At 39.1% G+C, this 16,050-nt stretch overlaps 1 protein-coding gene across 3 annotated transcripts in view; it reads left to right on the top strand.

Moving 5' to 3' along the window:
• Positions 1-16,050, top strand: part of PALS1 (protein associated with LIN7 1, MAGUK p55 family member) — a 96,498-nt gene that overhangs the window by 26,818 nt on the left and 53,630 nt on the right. For 2 of the 3 annotated variants that reach the window (XM_066342451.1, XM_066342452.1), the window contains exon 2: positions 5,361-5,444. The exons of the other annotated variant lie outside the window; for it this stretch is intronic. The gene's annotated coding sequence lies outside the window, so the exon portion shown is untranslated. The remainder of the gene's footprint in view (positions 1-5,360; positions 5,445-16,050) is intronic. 3 annotated transcript variants of the gene reach the window in all.

Genomic DNA, 16,050 nt, shown 5'->3' with positions numbered 1-16,050 from the left:
AGAGTGTGTTTATTACATCACGTCTTCGTTACCAACTCATCTATCTATCCATTGATGGGCACACTTAGGTTATTAACAAATCTTGACTATTATAAATAATGCTGCAGTGAATGTAGGAGTATGTATAACTTTTCAAATTAGTGTTTTCATTTTCTTTGGATAAATACACAGAAGTAGAATTGCTAGATCATTTGGTAGTTCTATTTTTAATTTTTCGACAAACCTCCATACTGTTTTCCATAGTGGCTGCTCCAATTTACATTTCCACCTGAGTGCACAGGGGTTCCTTTTTCTCCATGTCCTCACCAACACTTGTTATTTCCTTGTCCTTTTGACAGAGCCTAACTGGTCTTTTGGTTTTGATTTGCTTTTCTCTGGTGACTAAGAATGTTGAATATCTTTTTATATCTTCTTTGGAGAACTGTATTCAGGTACTGTTCCCATTTTTAAATCAGGCCATTTCATCTTTTTATTACAGTCACAAGAGTTTGTTACATGTTCTACATACAAGTTCCCTGTCACATACTGATTTGCAAAAGCTTTCTCCAATTCCATGAACTGACTTTTCACTTTTCTGAAGTTCTTTGAAGCACAGAGTTGGGGTTTTTTTTTATGTCTAATTTATCTGTTTTGTTGTTGTTGCCTGTGTTTTTGATGTCCTATCTTAAGAAACCTCTGCCTAATCCAAGGTTATGAAGATTTACATCTGTGTATTCTTGTAAGAGTTTTATAGTTTTAGTTTTGTTTTGTTTTGTTTTGTTTTGTTTTTCCAGAGACAGAGAGTCAGAGAGAGGTCTAGACAGGGACCGATAGACAGGAACGGAGAGATGAGAAGCATCAATCATTAGTTTTTCGTTGCACATTGCGACACCTTAGTTGTTCATTGATTGCTTTCTCTCATATGTGCCTTGACCGTGGGCCTTCAGCAGACCGACTAACTCCTTGCTGGAGCCAGCGACCTTGGGTCCAAGCTGGTGAGCTTTGCTCAAACCAGATGAGCCCACGCTCAAGCTGGTGACCTCGGGGTCTCAAATCCGGGCCCTCTGCATCCCAGTCCGATGCTCCATCCACTGTGCCACCGCCCGGTCAGGCTAGTTTTAATTCTTATATACATATTTGTGTCTTGGATCCATTTGGAGTTAATTTTTCTATATGGTGTGAGGTAAGAGTCCAACCTTATTCTTTTGGGTGGATATCCAGTTGTCCTAGATTATTCATTAAAGAGACTATTTTCTTCCCATTTAATATTCTTGGCACCCTTGTTAAAAATCAGTTGTCTGTATATCTGAGAATTTCTAGACACTTAATTCTGTTCCATTGATTTCTATCCTTATGTCACTATCTCGTCGTTTTAAGTTTGCATTTTTTAAGAATTAATGATGTTGAGTATCTCCAAATGATTATTTTTGTCATTTGCCTGTCTTTGTTGAAGTGGTCAAATCTCTTGCCCTACTTTTATTTTTTAATTTTTTTACAGAGACAGAGAGAGAGTTAGAGGGACAGATAGGGACAGACAGACAATAAGGGAGAGAAATGAGAAGCATCAATTCTTTGTTGCAGCACCTTAGTTGTTCATTGATTGCTTTCTCATATGTGCTTTGACTGGGGGGGTGGCTACTGCAAAGCAAGTGACCCCGTGCTCAAGTCAGTGACCTTGGGCTCAAGCCAGCGACCTTGGGCTTCAAGCCAGCAACCTTTGGGCTCAATCCAGTGACCGTGGGATCATGTCTATGATCCCACACCCAAGCCAGTGACCCCCGCGCCCAAGCTGATGAGCCTGCACTCAAGCCGGTGACCTCGGAGTTTTGAACCTGGGTCCTCTGCATACTAGGCTGATCGACTGCACCCCCACCTGGTCAGGCTCTTGCCCTATTTTTAAAAATTGATTTTTGACTTCTGGGTTGTAAGTAATTATAGCAGACATAAATATTTTGCAAATATTTCCTTTTTTATCTTTGCCTTTCCATTTTCTTAACAGTTTTTTTAGTGGCATACTTGGGGGTTACATTCTGCCACTGTTCCATGGGTTCAAACAGCCTTGTGTAATTAAGTTGGCAACTAATTGTATAATAGAACTTGAGAAAGATAAAGATCTTGAAGATAGTGGTATAATTAATAGTAGGGAAGAGGTTGTTAGTTTGGGATACACACGGTCCCTGACTTATGATGGTTCAAGTTAGGAGTTTTCGATTTTGTGATGGTGCAAAAGCAGTGTGCATTTAATAGAAACTGTCCTTCAAATTTTGAAGTTTGATTTTTTTTCCTTAGGTGTATGTGGTACGATACTCCCTCATTCCGCTGGGCAGTGGCAGCAAGCTGCAACTTCCAGCCAGCCACATGATCATGAGGGTAAACAATGATACCCTACAGCAGAGGTCCCCAAACTTTTTACACAGGGGGCCGGTTCACAGTCCCTCAGACCGTTGGAGGGCCGGACTATAAAAAAAACTATGACCAAATCCCTATGCACACCACACATATCTTATTTTAAAGTAAACAAGACGGGAACAAATACAATATTTAAAATAAAGAACAAGTAAATTTATTTATTTATTTATTTATTTATTTTTTTCATTTTTCTGAAGCTGGAAACAGGGAGAGATAGACAGACTCCCGCATGCGCCCGACCGGGATCCACCTGGCACGCCCACCAGGGGCGACGCTCTGCCCACCAGGGGGCGGTGCTCTGCCCATCCTGGGCGTCGCCATGTTGCGACCAGAGCCACTCTAGCGCCTGAGGCAGAGGCCACAGAGCCATGCCCAGAGCCCGGGCCATCTTTGCTCCAATAGAGCCTTGGCAGCGGGAGGGGAAGAGAGAGACAGAGAGGAAAGCGCGGCGGAGGGGTGGAGAAGCAAATGGGTGCTTCTCCTGTGTGCCCTGGCCGGGAATCGAACCCGGGTCCTCCGCACGCTAGGCCGACGCTCTACCGCTGAGCCAACCGGCCAGGGCAAGAACAAGTAAATTTAAATCAACAAACTGACCAGTATTTTAGTGGGAACTATGCTCCTCTCACTGACCACCAATGAAAGAGGTGCCCCTTCCGAAAGTGCGGCAGGGGCTGGATAAATGGCCTCAGGGGGCCACATGCAGCCCCGCGGGCCATAGTTTGGGGACCCCTGCCCTACAGTGTAGTATTAAATGCATTTTCAACTTAATGGTATTTTCAATTTATTGTGGGCTTACCGTGATTTGACTCCATCGTAAGTAGAGGAGCATCTGTATATTGAAATTGAGATTCCAGATGACATCCATAGAAAATGTACTTTCTAGTCCCTCAACCTGGAAACTTTTATTTCTAGATCTTCTCAAAGCTCACTCACTTTGTTGATATTCAGTTCTCAACTGTCACCTCTTAAAGTAGGACTTCCTTGACCATCTTATCTAATGTTGCCCCTTCTAAACATCATAACCTGTATTATATTGATGTTGGTTTTTTGGGGGGTGTGGGAACCCACTGTGAGTTCTTGACTTTGTGCAGGAAAGAGTTCAAATACAGGCCAGCATAGAGTTTAAAGTGAAAGTGAGTTTATTAGTGAAGCATGAGATGGATTGGGCTACCCTAAAATGGAGCAGCGCCCCTTCAGTGGTATCTGCTTCCTTTATCAAGGTTCTTTTAATCAGGGGTTAGTGTATTCATGAGGGGGAGGAGTATTCAGGATCTCCCTGGGAAAGAGGTAGAATTTTGCAGAGGATCTCTGTTGGCCATTTTTTGTCCCTCAATGGGCTTTCTGTTTGTGATCATGGCATGTGTCATTTAACGTGCTAATGTTTTACAGTGAACCTCTACTAAGGGTAGGAGTTACTGTTAGGTGAAATTAGTTGACATTTTTATCAGCTGGTCTCTGCCAGTTTTAAGCCCTAAATATGGTGGGTGGTGGCCGTCATCTTTTTTTTTTCTTTTTTTACAGAGAGTGAGTCAGAGAGAGGGCTAGATAGGGACAGACAGACAAGAACGGAGAGAGATGAGAAGCATCAATTATCAGTTTTTCATTGTGGTGCTTTAGTTCATTGATTGCTTTCTCATATGTGGGGTTACAGCAGACTGAGTAACCCCTTGCTCAAGCCAGCAACCTTGGGTCCAAGCTGGTGAGCTTTGCTCAAACCAGATGAGCTCGCGTTCAAGCTGGTGACCTCCGGGTCTCAAACTGGGTTCTCCACATCCCAGTCCGATGCTCTATCCACTGCGCCTCTGCCTGGTCAGGCGGTGGCCTTCATCTTGACTGTTTCTGTACCTTTTATCAGTTGCAGCTGTTTTGCCACATACCCTATTTCAATATTACCTAGTTTTACGTTCTCTCTAGCCCTTTATCTGAAGTCATTTTACTGTGTTTGCGTTTTATCATCTATTACCCTGCTACAGAGATTTTCAAGCTTTTTCATCTCATGGCACACATAAATTAATTACCAAAATTCTTTGTGACACTAAAAAATACACTTTTTGCCAATATGACAAAAAAATAGATATAATTTTGATTAATTCACACTAGGCGGCTATTGTTGTGTTGGCTGTGGTCATGTTTTTATTTGACAATCAAAAGAAGTCAATGCCCCTGACTAAAATAGTCAGGTGTTGCATGTTTTAAAATTTATTGCAGGCCTGGCCCTGGCTGGTTGACTCAGTGGATAGAGTGTCTTCCCAGCATATGGACATTCCAAGGTTGATTCCCAGTTAGGACACACAGGAGAAGACATCACCTGCTTCTCTTCTCCTTACTCTCCCCCTTCTTTCCTCTTTCCCTCCTGCAGCCAGTGGCTCAATTGGTCCAGGTGTCAACCTCAGGCACTGAGGATAGCTTGGTTGATTTGAGCATCGGCCCCAGGTGAGGTTGCTGTGTGGATCCCGGCCATGGCACTTGTGGGAGTCTCACTACCTCTCATCCTCTCACAGTATCTTCTTTCTTGGTCTCCAATGTAGTATCAACATTTACCCTTCTGAATTAACTGTGGTTCCCATTTGTCAAATTCTCATTTTTGAAACATTATTTATTGGCATCATAAATTATTCATAATGTTTAAAATTGACCCAGAAATTGTAGTTAAAACAAAGAACAAAACACTGAATTTTTGTTTGAATCTTAACCTAGAGGTCAAAAGTGTCGTAAAAAATAATCTGCAAAAGGGTTTTACCCTTATGTTTACCTTTTTCTCATCACGGATTTCAGGTCATTTATATTGCTTTTGATATGTGTCCATTAGAGATTGGGAGGGGTTGCATTTTTTTTACTACTTTATGCTAAGAAAGGCTTGCTATCCGCAAACAACTGGATATTGTATTAAATTAACCTTTCTCTTCCATTCCCTCTCTAAAAAACACTGCAGACTTTTTTACTTGATTAATTGTCTCTTTTCTGTTTTACAGAGTAAGAAGGTTAGCCTGCGTTCTGTGAAAAACCGGAGAAGAGAAACTAAGAATAGTAGACAAGGTCTTTCCAATTAGCATAATGTAAGTTCTTTTCACTGTTGTTGGCCTGAATCTTGTGTTAGCTGAAAAAGCTGTTTCTATGGAAACAAATGGTTCAAGTTCTTAGAATGTCTGAAGAATGCTGATCACTTAAAATGAGACTTCCCAGCTGCTGGTCAAAGGGCATTACTTGTGGGAGAAAGAGAGGGAGAATGGATTGAAAATAAATTTAGAGTTCTGGACAAGAGTATATGCCAACCATGTTTATGCGTATGAAGTATATATTTTACATTTTCCTCTGTCTAAAAATTAGGCTGTTGGTTATATAGGAAATTGTCTTCCTGCTAACCTGTCATGTTTCCCAGCTCTCACACAAATGGTTCTGGCTGTTGGTGTGCAGTTTTCAGTGGGCCAGTATTCCTCACACTATTTCATGCTCCAAAATTTTAATGATTTGTATTTATTGAATCTTACTTAGCATCTTTTTACTCCCTTTTCTTGCATCCAATTCACATAAGCACAGCCCTTTTTCCCCCACTAGTTTGAAGTTAGCATTGAAAAAGCTTTGGCTTGCCGACCTGAAAATTCATTTTCTTGCTTTTTGGACTATGTAAAGAGTTTGGATTGATTTATTATTTTATTTTTATTCAATTTTTTTTTCCCATCATTGATGGGTATGAGCTGAGACTCCTATGAGAATTTGAAATGTGTGCTTTTGAGGCATTTAAAAAGCAATTTAGCCTTACCAGGTGGTGGCGCAGTGGATAGAGCGTCGGACTGAGATGCGGAGGACCTGGTTTGAGACCCCAAGGTCGCCAGCTTGAGCGCAGGCTCATCTGGCTTGAGCAAAAACAAAGCTCACCAGCTTGGACCCAAGGTTGCTGGCTCGAGCAAGGGGTTACTCGGTCTGCTAAAGGCCCGCGGTCAAGGCACATATGAGAAAGCAATCAATGAACAACTAAGGTGTCACAACGAAAGACTGATGATTGATGCTTCTCATCTCTCTCCGTTCCTGTCTGTCCCTATCTATCCCTCTCTCTGACTCACTCTCTGTCTCTGTAAAAAGAAAAAATAAAATAAAATAAATAAAGCAATTTATAATTAGAGGATTGAGAAGAGAGGACTACTCTTAGGGTCAACACATTGTAACTGCGTTATCTGCATAAGGTGGTCTCAACTCTTCCACTGTTTATTAATCTGTATTGACTACATGTATAAGCTAGGGTATTCAGAATTTTCCTGTCTAAAATGTTATCTTAAAGGTAAAACTAGAAGGCACAGCATAAGTTTCTGATTCTGAAAGAACTTTTTGAATCTTTCATAGCTTTTCTGAATTAACTTGTGAGCATTATACTACATGTGGAGTGTTATCTGATTATTTAACCAAGGTGGTCTGGAGAAACGTATTGAAGGAATAGGGCTCTGTGGTAGATCTTGAAGGCATAAGAAGAAAGGAGAAGCTGTACATATTTCTTAGTTTATAAGGCATTTAGGCAGGAAGAAAAAAAATGGGATAGGCACAAACGAGGAAGCTAACTTAGAAGGCTTGTGCAGTAAAGTAGTAAAAGATACAGTTAGAAAGTTTGGGTTTACTTTGTAAGTTCAAACTGTTCTTTCGGTAATATGAAAGCTATCAGAGGTTCTGAACAATAGTGATTTGCTCATATACTTAATTAAACGTTTATTTCTTACTAGATATCAGGACTAGAGAGACGAATAAGACAGATGCTGATTAGATTATTTGCCTCTATGATCTACAGTTGCCTTGCAATTAATGTGTCCAAAAATAAGTCCATATGACCTTTTAATTTTTTGCTCCTTTTAATTTTCCCTCTCCTCTATTCTTAATCTTCGTTAATGGCGCCGTCTACCTAGTGACCCAAAAATAGTGGCCTTGGCGTCACGCTGTCTTAATTCCTGAAGCCTTCTGTTTGATTGGCCTTGTGCTGGGCAGTGTCAGAGATCCAGAGACTGGGCAGCCTGGTTTCTGACCTCTAGGGATTCTAGTTTGATAGGAAGAGAGACAGAGGTATAAATAGTTTGTAGTCCAGTTTGATCAGAGATGTGACAGGATTGTGGGATTCCGGAGGAGTTAAACATTCAGTTTGCGGAGTCATGGAAATCCAGAGGAGAATATGCTTGAGCTAAGACTCAAAAAGAGCATAGGCAACGATGAGATTCCAGGCAGTTTGATTCTGGAGCCTGTTCTCTCAAGCATTCAGCTGTTTTGGATAACTGGATGGATATAGTGGCATTAGTTAGAATTGAGAGTGGAAGAAGAAGGTTAAAGAAAATATGAGAGAATTAAAGGGAAATATGAGTTTAATTCTGGACACATTAATTTTTAGACCTTGTAGGACATTTTGGTAGGTAGACTAATAGGCAGGGATCCTGTCTCTATAACTCTGGATCATAGCCAGGGATAAATGCTCAATTAAAATTAAGTACAAATCACCCGTTTTCTAAACCTTTGATGACTTTTCTACCACCTTGAGAATTAAGGACTTATAATTAAGACCTTTCACAAGTTGAATACAAACCTTCTAGCCACTATCCTATTGTACAAGCTGACTGCTTTGGTTCAACTATCCTTATATATACTTTTCTCATACCTTTTATCTCCCTGCTCATGGCCTCTCCCTTATTCCTCCATCCTATCTTCAAGGCCTACTTTAGTCCTCATTCCTCATCTACAAAATGGACATATTTGGACTTCCTTTAACAATTGTAATGAGTATTAAATGAATGCTGTACAGTGCTTGCAGTATTGTACAGTACATAGTGATCAGTAAATGTTATAGTTGTAGTTATTACTACTATTACTACTTCATCCTCCTTCCTTTTTCTTCCTTCCCCTTCCCCCTCCCTCATTTCTCCACCCTTTCTCCTCTTATCCCCTCCTCCTCATTTCTTTTTCCTTCTTTCTTCTTCTTTCTCTGCTATATGAAATAGACCCCAAGTCCTAGTATCTGTTTTTTTTTTTATTGAGAGGCAAGGAGGCAGAGACAGACTCCCACATGTGTCCCAACTGGGATCCACCTGGCAAGCCCCTACCAGGCAATGCTTTGCCCAACCTGGCTGCAGCTCCGTTGCTCAGCAACCAAGCTATTTTAGCACCTGAGGCTGAGGCCATGGAGCCATCTCAGCGCTCAGGACTTTTGTTTGAAACACTCAAGCCATGGCTGCAGGAGTGGAAAAAAGAGAGCTAGAGAGGGGAGGAAGGGTAGAGAAGCAGGTGGTTGCTTCTCCTGTGTGCCCTGACTGGGAATCGAACCCAAGACTTCCACATGCTGGGCTGATGCTCTACCACTGAGCCAACCAGTCAGAGCTAAGTTCTAGTGCATCTATAACTTACACATTTCTTTAATATGATTTTTCTTCATTTCACTGTCATAAGTTCAGGGCCACATTTCTTACAGTTGCCTTCAAACTGGTCTCATTGCCACCCTCTAGTTAGTCCTCTACACTTCTGCCAGAGTGATATTTTTTTAAAAGTGAATGTGATCATGCCATCCCCTGCTTTAATTTTTGTAATAAGTCAGTACTTTCAGGATAAATGGCTTACCAGTTTTATCATTATTTATGTATCACATACTCCCATTGCCCAGTCAGCCTTATTCTATTCTGTTCTCTTTTTTTTTTTTTTTTTTTATTCTGTTCTCTTTTTTTTATTTTCCTTTCTGAACCTGGAAACGGGGAGAGACAGTCAGACAGACTCCCACATGCGCCCGACCGGGATCCACCCGGCATACCCACCAGGGGCGATGCTCTGCCCACCAGGGGGCGATGCTCTGTCCCTCCGGGGCGTCGCTCTGCCGCGACCAGAGCCACTCTAGCGCCTGGGGCAGAGGCCAAGGAGCCATCCCCAGCGCCCGGGCCATCTTTGCTCCAATGGAGCCTTGGCTGTGGGAGGGGAAGAGAGAGACAGAGAGGAAGGAGGGGGTGGGGGTGGAGAAGCAAATGGGCGCTTCTCCTATGTGCCCTGGCCGGGAATCGAACCCAGGTCCCCCGTACGCCAGGCCGACGCTCTACCACTGAGCCAACTGGCCGGGGCCCTGTTCTCTTTTTTGAAAGCACGGTACTTTTATACTCTTCCTTTGTATTGGTCATGTGATTCCCTCCTTCTGAAATAGTCTTTTCTATCTAGCTAATATTTAGTTCCTTGAAATGCCTCTCAAAGAACTGTATTCTTATGTTTTGACTGTTTGCTATGACTCCTTGCCACAAAGTTTTAGAGTCCTTTGTACATCTTCTGTGAATTTATAACATTTCTAAGTTTAGTTGAATAAATATTTATTGGACATTTCTTTTGGGGTTTTTTTTTTGTTCTTTTTTGTTTGTTTGTTTGTTTGTGTTTTTAATTTTTAGTGAGAGGAGGGGAGCAGAGAGATAGACTCCCACATGCACCCCAACTGGGATCCACCCAGCAAGCCCACTAAAAGTGATGCTCTGACCATCTGGGGCTGTAGCTCCATTTTTCAGCAACCAAGCCATATTTTAGCGCCTGAGGCAGAGGCCACCGAGCCATCCTCAGCATCCGAGGCCAACTCGCTTGAACCAATCAAGCCATGGCTACAGGAGGGAAAGAGAGAGAGAGAGAGAGAAGGGGGGAGGGTTGGAGAAGCAGATGGTCACTTCTTCTGTGTGCCCTGATTGGGATTGAACCCAGGACATCCACGTGCTGGGCCAGTGCTCTACCACTGAGCCAACTAGCCAGGACTTATTGGGCATTTCTTATGTTAAATTTATTGTGTTAAGCACTGCAGGATATAAGAATAAGACATGATCCCTGTCTTTAACGAGTTTAGAATCTAATGAAGAGAAACCAACTGAGAAAGAAGAATCATTCCATTTCTTTGCTGTCTCTTACAGTAGACTATGAACATTCCAAGGGAGAAGATTAAAACAGAATTTTAACTCAGTTAATATCAGTTTGCAGACATTTTTCTGAGTCAAAGGCTAGATCAGATAAATAAGCATGATAGTCTAAGCAAGGGAACTCCCAGAATCCTCCGGCCCAGTCTTTTCTTACATGATCTATAATCTACTCCCCTTCATCTAGTATAGTGAATATGAGCATGGCCTTATTGTTTCTAAGCTGACAGTATTAATTTCAGATCATAATTTTTTAGACTATTATATAAAGTAAAAAATACATTATTATTAGGATTGATTTTTTAATATTCAGTAAATGTAAATAGAGAAAGTTGGGTTTAATTTTCTGGAAATGTGTATACACTCCTGGTTTTTATAATTAAAATTAAGCTCAGCACTAGAGTAACTCCTACACAAATTTCTGGTTACTTGTAATGAAAACATCAAATAAGCTGAACTTACATTTGCATAAATTAATATGTAAAATATTAAGAATTGCCTAATTAATTCTTATAGCTGTTATTTTAATGGAAAAGAAGGTAGTCTAATGATAAATAAGGTATTTATGTATAGATCATATAAACAGAGAAGCTAAGATTTGGGTATAAGACAGAGAAATCTCCCAAAATTCTTGTGAAATGTAGGTAATTCTAGTGGCTCATGTAGCTTGTATCTATTTTTCTGATTGTTGGTCTCATGGTTTTCCTGGTAGTTTAAGTGGGTTTGCGTTAAGCAGCCTGTGACAAAGATGTTGAAAGACGATTGGCGGGCATCAGGAATGTTGTCTGAAAACTCAGCTTTTGCTTAGTAGGCATGTGCTGTAACACACCTATTTACTGAAGTGGTGCTCAGTTTAAGGAGGTAGTAGGTTTATTATTGCAAATATTTTTAAAGTCTTGAGCAAAAGAAAACTAATTAGATATAATGTGTGGGCTTTCACATATAATAACAATCTGCTTTTTTTATGCCCAAGAAATGGCTTTATGAAAAAGCCGGTGTCATCTAGTAAAATATTTTTCTTGTCTAAAATATGTTGAGGGTTTTTTTAGAAGTAGAGAATAAAATTAATACTAAAAATTAATAAGTATATATATATTTTAGTTTTAAAACTTGCATGCATTATTTCATTTAAAACTCAGAACAATCCTGTGACTGAAAAATTTTCCAAAGGACTCTGAAGTTCAGAGAGAGAAACTAGTCTCAGAGCATAAAGCTAAAGGAAGTGTCAGAACCAGAATTAAAATTCAGTTTTCTGGTCTCCATGTCCAATATGTTATTTTCTGTACAGTTTGGCTTTAAAAATTTTTTGAGTGGTAACTACCATTTTTTTCTGAATGAATCCTCATAAAGAATTAAATCAAATTGTTGTGTTTTTTTTTTGTTTTTTTTTATAATAATTTTATTTTTTTAATGGGGTGACATCAATAAATCAGGATACATATATTCAAAGATAACAAGTCCAGGTTATCTTGTCGTTCAATTATGTTGCATACCCACCACCCAAAGTCAGATTGTCCTCTGTCACCTTCTATCTTGTTTTCTTTGTGCCCCTCCCCACCCCCTTTCCCTCTCCCATTCCCCCCTCCCCCCGTAACCACCACACTCTTATCAATGTCTCTTAGTTTCACTATTATGTCCCACCTATGTATGGAATAATACAGTTCCTGGTTTTTTCTGATTTACTTATTTCGCTTCGTATCATGTTATCAAGATCCCACCATTTTGCTGTAAATGTTCCGATGTCATCATTTCTTATGGCTGAGTAGTATTCCATAGTGTATATGTGCCACATCTTCTTTATCCAGTCATCTATTGATGGGCTTTTTGGTTGTTTCCATGTCCTGGCCACTGTGAACAATGCTGCAATAAACATGGGGCTGCATGTGTCTTTACGTATCAATGTTTCTGAGTTTTTGGGATATATACCCAGTAGAGGGATTGCTGGGTCATAAGGTAGTTCTATTTTCAGTTTTTTGAGGAACCACCATACTTTCTTCCATAATGGTTGTACTACTTTACATTCCCACCAACAGTGTATGAGGGTTCCTTTTTCTCCACAGCCTCTCCAACATTTGCTATTACCTGTCTTGCTAATAACAGCTAATCGAACAGGTGTGAGGTGGTATCTCATTGCCGTTTTGATTTGCATTTCTCTAATAGCTAAAGAAGATGAGCATCTTTTCATATATCTGTTGGCCATTTGTATTTCTTCCTGGGAGAAGTGTCTATTCATATCCTCTTCCCATTTTTTTATTGGATTGTTTGTTTGTTGTTGAGTTTTATGAGTTCTTTGTATATTTTGGATATTAGGCCTTTATCTGAGCTGTTGTTTGAAAATATCATTTCCCATTTAGTTGGCTTTCTGTTTATTTTGTTATCAGTTTCTCTTGCTGAGCAAAAACTTCTTAGTCTGATGTAGTCCCATTCATTAATTTTTGCCTTCACTTCTCTTGCCTGTGGAGTCAAATTCATAAAATGCTCTTTAAAACCCAGGTCCATGAGTTGAGTACCTATGTCTTCTTCTATGTACTTAATTGTTTCAGGTCTTATGTTTAGATCTTTGATCCATTTTGAGTTAATTTTTGTACAGGGGGAGAGACTGTAGTCCAGTTTCATTCTTTTGCATGTGGCTTTCCAGTTTTCCCAGCACCATTTATTGAAGAGGCTTTCTTTTCTCCATTGTGTGTTGTTGGCCCCTTTATCAAAAATTATTTGACTATATATATGTGGTTTTATTTCTGGACTTTCTATTCTGTTCCATTGGTCTGATTGTCTATTTTTCTGCCAATACCATGCTGTTTTGATTGTCGTGGCCCTATAATATAGTTTGAAGTCAGGTATTGTAATGCCCCCAGCTTCATTCTTTTTCTTTAGGATTGCTTTGGCTATTCGGGGTTTTTTATAGTTCCATATAAATCTGATGATTTTTTGCTCTATTTCTTTAAAAAACGTCATTGGAAGTTTGATGGGAATTGCATTAAATTTGTATATTGCTTTGGGTAATATAGCCATCTTGATTATATTTATTCTTCCTAGCCAAGAACAAGGTATATTCTTCCATCTCATTATATCTTTTTCGATTTCCCTTAACAATGGTTTATAGTTTTCATTATGTAAGTCCTTTACATTCTTTGTTATGTTTATTCCTAAGTATTTTATTTTTTTTGTTGCAATCGTGAAGGGGATTATTCTTTTGAGTTCCTTCTCAGTTGTTTCATTGTTGGCATATAGAAAGGCTATTGACTTCTGTATGTTAATTTTGTATCCTGCGACCTTACTGTATTGGCTTATTGTTTCTGGTAGTCTTTTTGTGGACTCTTTGGGGTTTTCGATGTATAGGATCATATCATCTGCAAAAAGTGATACCTTTACTTCTTCTTTTCCGATATGGATGCCTTTTATTTCTTTGTCTTGTCTGATTGCTCTGGCTAGAACTTCTAGTACCACATTAAATAAGAGTGGAGAGAGTGGACAACCCTGTCTTGTTCCTGATTTAAGGAGGAAAGCCTTCAGTTTAGTGCCATTTAATAATGATGTTAGCTGATGGTTTATCATATATGGCCTTTATCATGTTGAGATATTTTCCTTCTATACCCATTTTGTTGAGAGTCTTAAACATAAAATTGTGTTGTATTTTATCGAAAGCCTTTTCTGCGTCTATTGATAAGATCATGTGGTTTTTGTTCTTTGTTTTGTTGATATGGTGTATTACGTTAACCGTTTTGCGTATGTTGAACCATCCTTGAGATTCTGGGATGAATCCCACTTGATCATGATGTATTATTTTTTTAATATGTTGTTGTATTCGATTTGCTAGTATTTTGTTTAGTATTTTAGCATCTGTATTCATTAGAGATATTGGTCTGTAGTTTTCTTTTTTTGTGCCATCCTTGCCTGGTTTTGGTATGAGGGTTATGTTGGCCTCATAAAATGTATTTGGAAGTATTGCTGCTTCTTCAATTTTTTGGAAGACTTTGAGTAGAATAGGAACCAAGTCTTCTTTGAATGTTTGATAAAATTCGCTTGTATAGCCGTCAGGGCCTGGACTTTTATTTTTGGGGAGGTTTTTAATGTTTTTTTCTATTTCTTCTTTACTGATAGGTCTGTTTAGGCTTTCTGCTTCTTCTTGACTCAGTCTAGGAAGGTTGTATTGTTCTAGGAATTTATCCATTTCTTCTAGGTTGTTGAATTTAGTGGCATAAAGTTTTTCAAAGTATTCTACAATAATTCTTTGTATATCTACGGTGTCCGTGGTGATTTCTCCTCTTTCATTTTGGATTTTGTTTATATGAGTTCTTTCTCTTTTTTCCTTGGTAAGTCTTGCCAAGGGTTTGTCAATTTTGTTGATCTTTTCAAAGAACCAGCTCCTTGTTCTATTAATTTTTTCTATAGTTTTTCTGTTCTCTAATTCATTTATTTCTGCTCTGATTTTTATTATCTCCTTTCTTCGGCTGGTTTTGGGTTGTCTTTGTTCTTCTTTTTCTAGTTCCTTAAGGTGGGAAGTTAAGTGGTTCACTTGGGCTCTCTCTTGTTTGTTCATATATGCCTGAAGTGATATGAACTTTCCTCTTATTACTGCTTTTGCTGCATCCCATAGATTCTGATATGTCGTATTGTCATTTTCATTAGTCTGTATATATCTTTTGATCTCTGCACTTATTTCTTCTTTGACCCATTCATTTTTTAAAAGTATGTTGTTTAGTTTCCACATTTTTGTGGGATTTTTTTCCTCTTTTTTGCAGTTGAATTCTAGTTTCAAGGCTTTATGATCAGAAAATATGCTTGGTACAACTTCAATTTTTCTGAATTTGCTGATGTTGTTTTTGTGGCCCAACATATGGTCAATTCTTGAGAATGATCCATGTACACTGGAGAAAAATGTATACTCAGTCACTTTGGGATGAAATGTCCTGTAGATGTCTATCATATCCAGGTGCTCTAGTGTTTTGTTTAAGGCCACTATGTCTTTGTTGATTCTCTGTTTGGATGACCGATCTAGAGCCGTCAGCGGTGTATTGAGGTCTCCAAGTATGATTGTGTTTTTGTCAGTTTTTGTTTTAAGATCAATAAGTAGCTGTCTTATATATTTTGGTGCTCCTTGGTTTGGTGCATATATATTAAGAATTGTTATGTCTTCTTGATTCAGTGTCCCCTTAGCCATTATGAAATGGCCATTTTTGTCTCTGAGTACTTTTCCTGTCTTGTAGTCAGCATTATCCGATATGAGTATTGCTACACCTGCTTTTTTTTGGATGTTATTTGCTTGGAGTATTGTTTTCCAGCCTTTCACTTTGAATTTGTTTTTATCCTTGTTACTTAGATGAGTTTCCTGTAGGCAGCATACAGTTGGATTTTCTTTTTTAATCCATTCTGCTACTCTGTGCCTTTTTATTGGTGAGTTTAATCCGTTTACATTTAGTGTAATTATTGATACTTGTGAGTTCCCTATTGCCATTTTATATCTTGCTTTCTGTTAGTTTTGTGTCTTGTTTTATCCTTCTCTTTCGTTTTTCTATCTTTTGTTTTTATTTGGTTGTATTCCATACATCTTTCCTCTGTTGCTATCTTTTTTATCTCATGTGCTTCTGTGGTGGTTTTTTCAATGGTGGTTACCTTTGAGTAATGAAAAGGGTCCCTACCCTGTTCATTGTAGCGAACTATTTTGTGAGTACTTTTGCACTCCATTGTCCTTTGCTACTGTTAATCTCCATCTTCTCCCCCTCTTTCTTTTTGTTGTTGTCACAGTTTAAATTTGGTTTTATTGTGTTCTTCT

This window comes from Saccopteryx leptura, chromosome 6 (assembly GCF_036850995.1).
Source record: "Saccopteryx leptura isolate mSacLep1 chromosome 6, mSacLep1_pri_phased_curated, whole genome shotgun sequence".
NCBI classification, from domain to species: domain Eukaryota; kingdom Metazoa; phylum Chordata; class Mammalia; order Chiroptera; family Emballonuridae; genus Saccopteryx; species Saccopteryx leptura.
This window is presented reverse-complemented; position numbering and strand designations above follow the sequence as displayed.